A 13,648-nucleotide genomic window follows, 5' to 3' on the forward strand; every position below is an offset into this window, starting at 1 on the left:
AAGTCAACATCCACGCTGCGTTTACATGCTAATTTTTCAGCATGTAATTAAAACTCATTGTCATTCATGGAGGATCATTTTATTGATTCGCTTTTTCTTTCCATGTCTGATAGGTTTTTGTTTTGTGTTTTTTTTCTGATGGATGCATGCTTGTGTCAGTTTCAAAATGAGTACTTGTTTTCACTGACAGTGCTTGCAGGAAATGAATAGTCTCAGCTACTTTGGTGACACTGCAGTATCATTCTTCCCAGATAAAAGCACTCTCCCGAGTTCCCGCACGTCAGCCAGGCAAACAAGCTCAGCCGCCGCAATGATAAGTAAAAGCGGAGGGACACATTCACATAATAAAAAGCAGGGCAAGTTTGAAAGCGGAGCTGCATTTCCCAACACCCTGAATGAACAAGTCAAGAAATACCACAGCAGCCGCTTTTGGGGATGCTACTGGGGCAGTTCCCACTCCATTCATCAGCAGTGGAAGTGGAGTGAGTGAATGAAGGGAAAAATGGAGACAAAGGGAATGAAAAAGTGACGCTGATGCGATGAATGGGAAGTGCGTGAACATGAGAACTGGCCAGAAAAAGAGGGAATAACAAAGAAAGACTGTTGCAAAAACAGGCCAAAGGAAGCTTGAAGAAAGAGGGAAACACGGGGAAATCATCACAGTCTAGTTCAGACTTTCAAAGAGATGCAGCGACTAACTAATTTGCCTGTGTTGAAACCTCAACCAACCGAAGCCAATTTGTGCAGCTCAAGGTGACCCTTGGGAGAGAAAATCGGCGTGTCTGTTTGTGTGTGTCTGAGCATGTGCGAGGGTACATGAGAAACCTAGAGGGAGAAAGAGACACCGTTCTTTTTTGGAGGGGGGGGGATCATCAATACCGCTGTGAACAAACAGTACTGGATTCACCACACGGCCGTCCTGGCACACACATACACACATCATCATCATCATCGCGGTGGAAGATTAATGATCTTGCTGTTGCCTCTCTCAGATAACTGCCTCATCATCAGCTTAGCATCCCGCCAGCTGATCAATCATCCTAATGTAAAGAGATAGACTCTGACTGCTTTGACCGCAGCCGCATTCACGACGATGATCGCTCATTACAGCTTCTGTGAACTCCTCCTGTGAATGCTGCGATGTACGCAATACATGCATGATAAAGCCGAACGCTTGCCCCTAAATTACAGTGAATAACTTCAATTAAAGCATGAAGTCGTCAGTATTTGGCAAGATACTTCATAATCAAAAAATCTCTCTAATTATACTGGGAACTGTCTTTTTTATTAGAAGCAGCTTCACAAAAACAAAAAATGATCAAAATGAATCTCTTAACAATGTAGTTCTGTCAGAAAATCTAGGATTCTTCTTGCCAGGAGACGTTTAAATAATAAAAATGATGCAGATTTGGAGCCACCAGAATATCAATTCACTCGATATCTTTGATGAAGTTCTCCCTGCGTTCGCGCCGGCGCTCTCTCGATTCGAAGCGTTCTGACTTGAAAATAATGAGATCATTTAAATCGCATCTGCATATGACCGCAGATGCTTGCATCCATGTTGAATTGTGCCATTCATATTGCCTCAGCGAGCTGATAAGATTGTGAGTTTGAGGGCGCGTGGTGCGGAATGAGGAATTCTCTCCTGCGCATTGGATTAATGGAGTCAGCGACTCCCTGTGGCATCTCTCTGATAAATGCATATACCGGCTCTCTGCAAGAAGATAAACAAAAACAGCCCGAAGCAAGCTGTCGAGCCACAGGACACACGCACATACAGTATGCAAGAAAATACACACACAAGTGCAACGAAACATATCTTTGTGTATGCCCGTGTTTATACTTACATATGCTACTAAGAACACACACATCTTTTATTTTGTGAGCATTTTTTTTCTGGATGAATCATCAACCTGCCAGTCTTCCTCGGGGTCTCCATCCGGATGACTCATCCCTCATCAAACGCTGGCCTGTTGGAAAATCAACACAATCCCATTCACACATCCACGCATCCTGTCATTAACACAAATATGCTCAAACACAGATGTGCACGCACATGCACGCACTGCCTGAAAAACATAAACACAAAGAGCTTCCCTTTTCTGTATTCTGTCAGGGATGTCTTTCTGCATGTACTGCACTGCTGGTGAGGGAAACTCCTGGCAGATAAATGTGACTGTATATGTGTGTGCGTGTGCATTGAAAGAATGATCACATGCTCCATGTGATGAGTCATACACAGGATGGCTTGCCAGGGAGCGGCTGGCTGACTGGTTGGAAGCAGTTATGCAGGAAACTCATCAGCTATGCACCGTTGAGCTCAAGACTCCGGTGAGATTCCAACAAGCCTCCCTGACTTTCTTGTTAACTGATATTTGATTTGCAGCTGGCTGCAAAATAGCTGCCTTTACATGTTACATGCTGTTTTGGTGCGGAATCAAGCACCCCACTTTGAAATGCCATGTGACTTTAACAGCCAGTTTTACACCTCATTAGCTCATTTAATGCAATGGAAGATGAATACAGATGGTTTTGGACAGGATAGAAAAATCCCAACATGCATGCCAGTAATCCAACTCTTCCCGACAAGGTCAGTTTTTTTTCCAGCATCTTATTATATGTTAAATGACTTCGAATTATTAACAGTTAAGAAGACACAGTGACTAAAAGCCTGATTCAATTTAATTTAAATTTATATAATGTCAAATCACAACAACAGTCACTTCTAGATCCTAAAACGGTACAGAGAAAATCCCAACAGTCAGACAACCTCCGATGAACAAGCACTTGGCGCAAGTGGGAAGGAAAAACTCCCTTTTAACAAGAAGATGGAGAGAAGATGCATGCTGGAAACACACAACGAGGTGACAGGTGCCGAAGCATGATAGTTAAGCTATTATGCTCGAATATTCAACAGACCAACACCAAAAAAAATCACACACACACACACACACACACACACACACACACACACACACACACACACACACACACACACACACACACACACACTATTGTATCTATTGTATCTGTATCTATTTATGCTTAGAAATAGATAAACTATTGCTGATGTGCGCCTGAGGCTGTCAACAAGGGTCAATTAGACATTTTTATATGTCATGTGAGGCAAGACAATCTCTCACTTAACATCTGCAAAAAAACACCTTCCCACACACATCTTTGACACTAATGTTGAAAGGATCAGCAGCTCCGTGCTCCCGGTCACGTCACACAAACACTGTGGTCAGGACACCTCAGCGGGCACGCGAGTGAAGGTGCACCATCAAAGTACCTGTTGAACCACTCTGATCCACTCTGCACAAAGCGCTGTAGAGTGGGTAGACTGCTATAGACTGCATGCACAGCACATCACTGTAATGGATTTTTAAAGAGTTGACCTCTGTATTTGGTGAGGCTTCACTCTTGTGGGGAAGGCTGAGAACAGTCAAGCCTGATAGAGCCTTTTAGATCACAGTGATCTGTCTTCTTTTTGGAGCTGTTTGTTTGGGCTTTATGACAGGTCTCAAGGGCTGCCCAGCTACTTAGTGCTGGTAGAAATACTAAAACACTGCGCTGCCTTATCTGGACAGTAGGTCTTCTCTTGAATATCGAGCTGATGTTTCATAATGAATCCATATCTTAAACTAGTCATCCGAATTTTTGGAACAGCTATTTCTGAATGAGGGCAACTGTCTCGTCACAGTTTCCATGTTAAAGATCGGCACCAGACTCCCAGCACGTACACGGCTGTCCTTGCTGCTGTCTGATGCATGTGGCTCACTCGTGTCACTATACTTAAGGACAATTTTTAGCACCAGGCTGTCAGGCTGCTCAATTCGCATATCCATTGCAGATACTGACTCTTACTGCATTGTTTATTGCACTCCTCACGCAACTGCTGCATATGCTTTCATACATAAAATCCCGTTTCATACATGTGCACATTTATATTGCATCCTACCTACATTTAATATTTAGCTTTTTAAAAAAAGCTAAATTGTTTTTTATTCGATGAGTGCTTTTATTACTGAGCTGTGCTACCTTTCTGGTCCAGCACTTTTCATTGTACTGTTAACTCTGTTTGGAGCTAATAAATCAGAATCTGAAGAGATTTGACTCTGTGCTGCTCGCATGTGAAGTCTCTGAGAATCGTTACTACTGAAAACACACACTCTGTAACCGAGGAGGCGGAGTAATGAGCGGAGCAAGCTGCAGTAGAGGGATTGTAATGATAAAAGACTTTCACCATGACACAGAATCCACATCAAATGTTTTAGACATGTTTTTATCCTCCGTCCACAGATCCATATGTGAAATGTATAATGTGTTAAGCCATATGTAGCTAATGCCAGTGTAAAGTAGGGAAGAGAGAGGAAAAAAAGGATGGCGGGACGGTGGGGGAATAGAGATGAAGAGGGGGTGGATGGTGTGTGTGTATATGTGTGTCCATCCAAGTTAGGAAAAGATTGAAGAGATAAGCAGCCAGATCAAGCTGGCAGGAGAGATAAATGGCTACAAGACAAGTGCATGTGTGTCTATGCGTGTGCAAGTAAGCGTGTCAGGCAGGCACATGAGGGGCTGCCAGAAGTGAGACTTTGATGAAACAGCTGTAGGCAATGGCAGGAGAGCGATGAGACGGTGGGTCACTCATCACTTTGTTCTACCTTGCACCCCAGGGTGTGCATGTGTACTTGTGTGTGTGTGTCTTGCACTGGCCTTGCTATCTTCAACTCAAATGAAAATCACCTGGTGCACCTGAAAAATCTCTGGCAAACACATGTATCTCTCAAAACTCCCTCTGCAGATTTGGTTCCCGTTACAAAGTTTGGCATTCCCTTCCACATCAGTCATCTCTTCTCTCTCTCTCTCTCTCCTGGTACTCGGGATGCTGCTCTGGTTTTCCATAAGGCCCCCGATTTTGACATCTGGTGGCCTAGATAAGCAGGAAACGCACTGAGCACATCAGCTGATCGGACAGACTAAAGGCCGATTAAAGCCCATAATCTACCTGATATATAATGAGGTGAACCAGTCAGATCACAAAGGCAGGCGCCAACATAACCACTCAGAAAGGAGGACTACTCAGTGCGGTGCACATCTGTCATGGTCTGAAAAAGGCACCTTAAAAGTGTCATGCACGTTCTGTAGTTGGTGAAAAACGGAAGATTATTCTGTGCAAGTATGCATATAATATATGCATATAATTAACACAGATTTGCAGTGGATGTAGGAGTGTAAGTACGTATGTGTTGCCTGGCCTATCTAGTGTGTGTGTGTGTGTGTGTGTGTATTGTTTTTCCCCCACCCCTTTTTGTTCCAGATGCAAAGATGATGTGTATGAGTCATAGCCTTGTGGTGTAGAATATCAGTGATCTGAGTGTCCCTGATGAAGAGCAAATGTGGAGAGACAGACAGACAGACAAGAACCCCACGGAAACACTCTGTGACAAAGCTGCTTGGTTTCCATGACAACCTTGGTGCGCTAGTGTACCCGGGAACATAATGTTTTTTCTCTAATGAGGCAAACTGGATCATTTTGTCCATTTACCTGTGTACCTAGCAGTCTCTGTTTCCTCCCTGTGCGTTTTATCACTCGTGCACGCCGAGCGGGGCGAAGGCGGGAGAAGGAGGAGGCGAGGTTATGACTGCAGCTCGTGTATTTACTTTGTGCAGTGCTGAGAAGGTAAATTGCTTCTTTGTGCTTCGATGTGAGACTCGCTAGACAAATGTGAAAAAGATTGCCTTCTCTAACTTACTGATATGCTCTGCAGTGGCAAAGTCAAGGTGACCTCCACACACTCCTCCTGCCACTGCTCTACAAACACACAAACACACACACACTTGTATGCACAGTGGCATGATAGCACCGTATCAACTAATGAAGTGTAACTGTTGGTTACGTCAACAGTCTCCAACTTTATCATCTCGGCGAAAGACATTTTTTTGCAAAACGAGGCAAAGGACAGAGATGAAGGCAAATCTCACATGATCCACAAAATATCAACAAGCAGTAAAAGCAGTTATTATCTAAGTGTGGGCAGCTAATCTATGAATCTCAGAAAGTACCAGTGCTGCGCTGTTAACATTCAGGACAGCCTGTACTGAACTGTGCTGTGAGCACACTATACAGATGGCTTCTTAAGGGAGGTCAAGCACCCTCTCTTACTTTCTATCTCTCACAAAGGACCTTGCCAACACCTCTCTGCACTCGCTTTGCTAAAAATGGTTTGCCTGCACCCTCACTGTCACACAGGATAGCTTTATACCGGGTTCATATTTGATCAAAATGGAACCAAAATAACCCCACGGTCAAATTTCTAAACAAAAACTATGTTTTTGTTTAGAATGTGCGCTATTACTTGTCAAAAAGACAAAAAAGGAATAACTATGCATATGTTGCATTGTAATTAAACTATGTTGAAGTCTTCTGTTGTAGCTGTTTGCATAAGTAAAGTGCAGATGAGATTAGCGACACAACTGCTTCATTTGTATGGGTGAACTTGGCTAATTTAGTGCTGAATTTGTCAATAAATGGAATAAAAAGCACGTCCTTTTTCCTTGAAGCATAGAACATTAAAGTTTACCCCACTTCAGCTATTCTGGAAAATAACAATAAAATATCTCATCCTAATCATATTGGAAAAACACCTCCATATTTTCTTCAGTCCTGTCCACTCTAACAAATGAGACTGGTGAGATCGCAAAGACTGTTGTGGTTTAACACTTCCTAACCCTAACCCCTAATCCTAATCCTAAAGGTTAGGTGTTAGGGTTAGAAAGGGTTCCTAACCCTTCCTTATTAAATTATTACAATTAATGTGTAGTCTTAATGTGAGTTAATACTACAAATTAATAAGATTGAACCTGCATCGGAAACAAGGGTCTGTTTGGTTGGAAATACAGCGTCTTTGCAGCTGGATTCATACTTTCCCTCATAAAATTCCCTAAACTTTGCAAGTACCTCTTTAGATATGTAATGTGTATGATTTCAAATCTCTTTCAAAGGGGTTCATTTTTGGACAGCTGATGTGCACAGTCAAGGTGTGGAGACTTCTATTTTGGTTACAAACCAAACCGAGATGCCAGACGAATATTTCCAAAAAGGCTAATCCTAAATGTCTGCATGTCCCTGAATGCAACATGGATTCAAGATGGGAAACATTTCACTGGTATGCTTAAATTGCTTCTAATGGCTTTTGCACTGTAGTGAAATAAATGAAGGCCTAACGCAACAGAGAAGAGCATTAACAGTTTGCACTTTGGAGGAAAGACAGGCAGAACCAGCAGAACAGTCCTTTCTGTTCTCAAAGCTGCTGTCCTGCAGTTCTGCACCGAATCCTGCACGTCTAATAGTGAGGGATGATCTCACCATCATGCCCACGATGAATGCTGGATCACTCAATTATAGAGCAACACAATGAATCATTCTCCTCTCCTCTGACAAGCTCCTCCACACTCAACTCATCTGACACCCCCAAACCACAGAAGATGGCCCCGTTATCTTCATAATGTGGATAAACAGTGACAGTTGCCTCAGACGGAAGGCCATTTAGATGGCAGGAGATCAAATGAGATCTTATTTTGGAAAAAAAAGTGACAAATCTGTGTCTGTAGTGAGGATTTAAAGGAAACAGAAAAAAGGTCCTGCTGAGATGTCTCTGCAGAATTCCTACCCAGCCAGGAGGGAATGAAATTAGTGAAGTGGAGCTTTGGTCTTGTGACCACACTCAGCTGACAAAAAGAGATACTATCTGCTAACATTTCAGTTTCTGTGCATGTGTGTCTTTCTCTGTCTCGCTCACACATTCATATACTTGTCCTGTTCCACAGTAAATGTGTCAGTCATGGGTCTCGTTGCTGGAACAGCCTGTCAGATCCCTTCCCTCCCCCCCTCGTGCCTCTTTTTCCTCTCTCCTCTCCATTTTTGGACATTTTCAAAAGGATGTGGAGGGATAAAAGGGTTCATACTGAAAGAAAATGGTGGCTCTTAAAGCAAAGCTGTGTTCCTTGGGATTATTGGGATTTCGTGGTGATCCGCAAAGAGTCAAAAGGGAATAGGTCAGCATTCGAAATCTCACTTTAACAGCCTGGGTGTTTGGGAATTTTTCAGTAAATATTCAGTATAAGATACTGTTTCACTTTAATGAAACCATCCTCTCACTAAAGCCTGATTCATGTAGAAAACAACAAAGAGCATGTGGTAACAGTATACTTATAACAAGAGGTTATGAGGAACTAACAAGCTACAAAGGAAATGATTTTTAAATCAGCCTTGCCACAGTAGTGTACGTCTGCATGCACACTATAGATTGGACAGTTTGGCCGTATGGTTGGGCGTCATCTCACATAGGTTTTCGTGTCTGTGGTCTCGCCTGCTTCTGGGAAGCCACCCAAAGAAAATGGACAAATTTAATATTGTGAACAGAGATCTTTCGGAGGTTACCCTGAAATTAATTTGACACTGTATATTTGACGACCGGTTGCATATTTGAAAAACAATCTGCCCCGAGCAGTTGTGTCAACAAGCTGAAACTGAGCAGCAGGGTGCAGCGTTTCCCGAAAAGTATTTGTGGTTTATTTTACTGGGAGAGTCTCCCCTCTTCACTGTTAAAGCATCAGTCTGAAACAACAATGCCTTTCAAAGCTCCTGTCCCGGCAAGTACTGTAGTAGACTCAGCTCAGGGACAGACACAGATCGTCCAGCACGCAAGGAGGCACAAGTATGCGCAAAGTGGTCATGATGAGTCAGAATGTAGAAGACATGAAAAGATGCTGAAGGAGTCCAAAACAATATCCGTTTCCCAAGGCCTCACAAACTGTCCCTTTAGCTGGAGAACACAAGGTGTCCTTGTGTTGAGAACATTTTCAGTGTGCAGGATTCAAGTTTTGAAATCTTTATCTACAACATAACCAAGCAGGTTTTGCTGCCCTATGCTAACCTGTAGTGCCTAAATACAAAAGCAGAAATAGAAGAGAAAACAAAGGAAAGCCAAGTAAAAAATAACAAAGTTCCCACATGGACAATCATAGCCTGTGGACTGAAAAACTATCACCCTCACTGCTTTTTAACCCTATTTAACAGTGATTTAGGAAGTCTGACGTGAATCGTCTTCAGATTACTTCAACAAACTGGATCTGCAAGGGCTGCTATCATTTTGCACAAAGTACACAATTGTTTTAATTTTCCACTATCTTTTAACTATATGTCATGTTGACTTTGAAAATCATTGGATGAATACAAGTTCCATAAAAATGTAGGTGATCTACGTCACTCTTAACTGAAAACTGTTGGCGGCTGGGTTCAGCATTTAACTTCAAAGTTGGAGGACTGTTTTTGAATTTAAAAAATAACTTTAACAAAGAAGAGGAAGGATTTATGGACATGATCTCATCCTTTTCTGGTAGAAAACCGTTAGCTGAACATTTGTGGAACTACGACTGAGGCGTACACACGAGAGACTTGGGATCAGGTTAATTGGGCAAGACTGTTTTCCTCCATTAACTGGCGGATACGATGACTGTTTGAACTGCCGTTCTTTCAGTCAGCCAAGGCCCTTGTTATTTCACAAGTGCTGGACTTTTGCCATGTTGCACAACTCAGAGAATAGGTGAACCCAGAAGAGCAGGGTTAACCTGGCTGGGGCTGGAGCAGTACACTGACCGTGGCTTCATGTGAGGAAGTTGAGGATTGCTCATTATTTCACTGTCAATGAATCAACAGATTTAATATGGATAAGGTCTTCGGTGGCAAATACTTCAGCCCGGAGCAATAGGAGACTACGACATTGTTTCCTTCCTGAATGTTACATGCCGGATAGCCTGCTGACCCCTGATGAGATGGACTGTGTGTGTTGCAAGGCACACAGAACTGCCAGTGCTTATCCCAACATGTGTTTCCTGTATGGGAATGCTTAGAGTAATGCAGTATGCTTACAGTAAGTGTGCGTGTGTGCATGTGTGAGAGTGCGCACAAGCAAGACAAAAAAGAAGGAAAAGGCAGAGAGAGGGAGAGAGCAAAAGCATATCCAAGGGGATCAAACCGAAACCACAGGATATTTCTGACCTTGAGGGCGAGTGGGTAAAGCTGGGAGGGTGGGGAGAGGAAAGAGGGGAGGAAAAGAAAAAGAGAGGAAAGCTGAAGGAAAGGAACAAAGAGATGGAGGGAGCGAAAGCGGGGAGAGGAGACTTTGCACGGCAGCTGGAAAACCTCCAGAATCCTCTGCTCAAACCAACCATAAAATTCCAACTGAAGCCTCAAAACCAGTATGAGGACTGACGAGGGTTCCTTCTGCCCACAGTTTGTGTGTTCACATTTGTGTGTGTGTGTCTGTGCCACGCACACATTTACTTGTGTGCGTGCCATATGTGATTAAAGGGTCTGAGCAGAGGAGGCCAGGAGGCAGACGAGTGATGCAATCCATGGAAGCAAAGTAGAAGACACCAGGGCGGCAGGAAGGAAGGGAGGGAAGAGAGGAAGGAGGAATTGTTGCTTCTGGGGATCCAGCTCTCCAGGAATGTGCTGACGGTTGTGGCCCACACAGTCGGGGAGTGTTGCATTCTGGAAAAAATTCTGCGGAGGTGATAGCACCTGTTTTGAGGTGCCGCAGATCGCAAACGGATAATAAAATCGCACATTATAAAAGGGATAGACTGTGTGAGTCATTATTGTTAATTTTCAACGACACAACAAAGCTTTTTTCTGTGCAAACTGGTCTCTCACACTGCAAGCTGAAGGCCTGATTGCACCCTCACGCAGCAGCGGAGGTCTATTTCGGTACAAGCTACACAATGTCCACAAGCACCCACACAGGCTCTGTGGGTAACGTGATTGGTAAGCCTGGGCAAATAGTCTATTTATGAACATCGTAAGAGTGGGCAGTTGTCCTTGAGCTGGTTTGTCTGCCGTCTGAAGTGCTAAGTGCTGTATACAGTTACAATAGATAGAACATTCACAAGGACAAGTAAGGTGGAGAGTGGGTGAGGAGGGGGGAGCTGAGAGAGTACTGGGAATAGAGATGGTGAGTCAGAGGCCATTTGGAAAGTAATTTCATCTCTGAATGCTGTATATCTTTTCATCAATGAAAGGAAAGTATTTTCCAAACCAGGCAGGCGCAAGAAGAAAAACATCTCTGTTTGGTGAAATGGAGCCTATTTGAATGGGAGAGGACAGGCACGATTCCTTTTGCGCTGTATTTCAGAAACTTAACGTTGTTTGTTACAGTACACCGCATTGAGGATCTTGGAACGAACCTACAACAGCCCACAGCTACGGTTGTTGCTTATTGAGGGATTGGATATGGCTAAACGCTGGCATGGTAATGTGCCCCTAAATGATGAGCAGGGTTTAATTTTTTTTCATGTAGTACACTATGTACAAGAGCATACTTACTTGATTAGTTTGTAAATTTTGACAGGTAACTTTTGTCACAAACTGAAGAAGTACTGCGCTTATCAGACAATTGCAAAAGGATTACTGTTATTTTGCTGGCTGATGTTAACTTGTCAAGCATCTGGCAACAAATGCTAAATAGACTTAAATACCTTAACACGTAATAAATAAATAACAATAAACCCCAGAACACGTGCAATATTTAATTGTAATACAATGTAGCAAATGACTGAAGCCACTGTCTGCGCAGTGATGGTGATGTAGTTACTGCAGTCAGGCTATGCATGTTACAGCATAGGGTTTCAAAAGGGTTATTATGCAGATTAACACAGAATTATAAATCCCCTGTAATGTGTATAGGTAGCTAGCACTAACAGTCTGGCAGTATATTAATCTCCTATTGGCTAAAAATCTACTATTAAACCTACCTAAGTTTGGATGGTATTAAGAGTGGATTCATCGGCTGGGCACAATGGATATCTGTGCCAATTTTACTGAAAGCCATCAAACACATTTGAGATCCTCATACTATAGACAATGCCATGCCTGGAGCCACGGTACGAGTATGACTAAGGAATGAGCATTTTTTTGCTATCGTATGAGCCTATCTGGCCTTCTACATAAACCTTAAGTCTCAGCACTCATGACCAAAAAAACAAAAACAAAAAGTATCACATTTCCTCATTATGGCATGGACAGTCTTCTGCAATTTTTGTGAATCATTGGTCTCATATGTCTTGATGATACATTGTGGTTTTAGAGGTTCCAGTGATATTCTGGACTAGCTAAATGTGGTCTGGCGTCCAGCCAGTCAAAAAAAGGAAAAGAAAAGGGAAAAAGGAGAAGGGTGTTGGGTTGAAGTGTTAGACGAGAGTACCATAGACAGGCCTGGACTGCTGTGTGTATCCTGGCAAAGCAACCTTGGCCTTGACACGACTGCACAAACATGTACAGTATTTGAATCCTGACCAGATTCTTACTTACATAACTGCCGGTGGAAGAGTTGCGCTCATTTACTAAAACAAGTGAAACAGCTCTGCAAATTTTCATAAAATCAAGAAAGTGCACAAAGTAGGAACAAGCCATTGACAAAAAAGCATTGGTATCTTAATTAAAGAAGTATGTTTTTAGTTTGCAGAGTTCACTGACTGGAGGGGAAGGGAAAGACACCACAGAATACTGAGTTGGACCGGTTTGTGTTGGTCTGGCATCAGCTTTGTGGTAAATATGGGCAAGCACAAAAAGAATTCTGCGGTTATTCTTGGACCACCACTGTCCGCACTTCCATGTAATGTTCGGCTGTTTACCATCACTGGTTCAATTCATGCGCTGGGATTCTGAGTCAACAAACCCCACTAAAGATCTGCAGAGGTCCTGCAAGGACACAAACTGGCTTACCCTTCACAGCATCCAAATTAAAGTGTTTGTACAGTCCAGCACACAAGCCTAGCCCAAACATAACCATCACAATCCAACTCCCTGAATTCTACTGTTGTGTTTTTTCTTTTCTTTTTTTTTACAGTGTGTGCGCACTCTGTAGCCTCAAATTAAATCTGCCTTGGCTCTCACTTTTGCTTTTTCACTCACACAGTGCACATTTTGTCGTGTTGTTTGTGCGCTGTGGAATGTCAGCACTGGTATTTTCAGTCGTGTGGAGGAGTCTGCCCATAGCAGAACAAACACAGCCCAAAAGTCGGCGCAGTGTTTTGTTTGCTGAGCCCATCACCTTTCAGCAGGCTTTTGCACGTCACCTTCTTCTCTGGCAACCTAATGTGGGAATTTAATTCGTTACTGGAAGAACCCCTGGCTACTAGGCATGCCATAGTCTAGCAACATCTGACACCTTGACTGAATAACACAAACTGCACTGGAGTAAAAAGTCAACCAGTATCAGCTGAAAGTAGATCAGATAGTCTTGTTTTTGCAATGACTGTTTGACCTTTTGTTATTTCAGCGATGCAGCATGTGTTCATCCTCTTGATTACAGATGTCAACCACTGATGACATGTAGAAACAGTTCATCTATTTTTCTACCCAGTCTTCATTCTGACAAAGCCTCCTGTCACATCATAAACCACAAATACTGAAGTGCCCTTCATATTTACCCTTGACTATACCACAAACCAGAATCTGCTTAACTCTTTACTGTGCTACACAGGAACAATGATAGTGCGACTTAGACATAACCACCACGATTGCTTAAGCTATTCTTTTATCATTTTTGTAAAGCGGCTTCTATAAACAGAAAACATTTATATA

Source organism: Aulonocara sp. 'chitande type north' Nkhata Bay, linkage group LG15 (genome assembly GCF_057382095.1).
Source record: "Aulonocara sp. 'chitande type north' Nkhata Bay isolate Kocher_YH1m ecotype deep benthic linkage group LG15, A_spYH_male_GT1.1, whole genome shotgun sequence".
In the NCBI taxonomy this organism is placed as follows: Eukaryota; Metazoa; Chordata; class Actinopteri; order Cichliformes; family Cichlidae; genus Aulonocara; species Aulonocara sp. 'chitande type north' Nkhata Bay.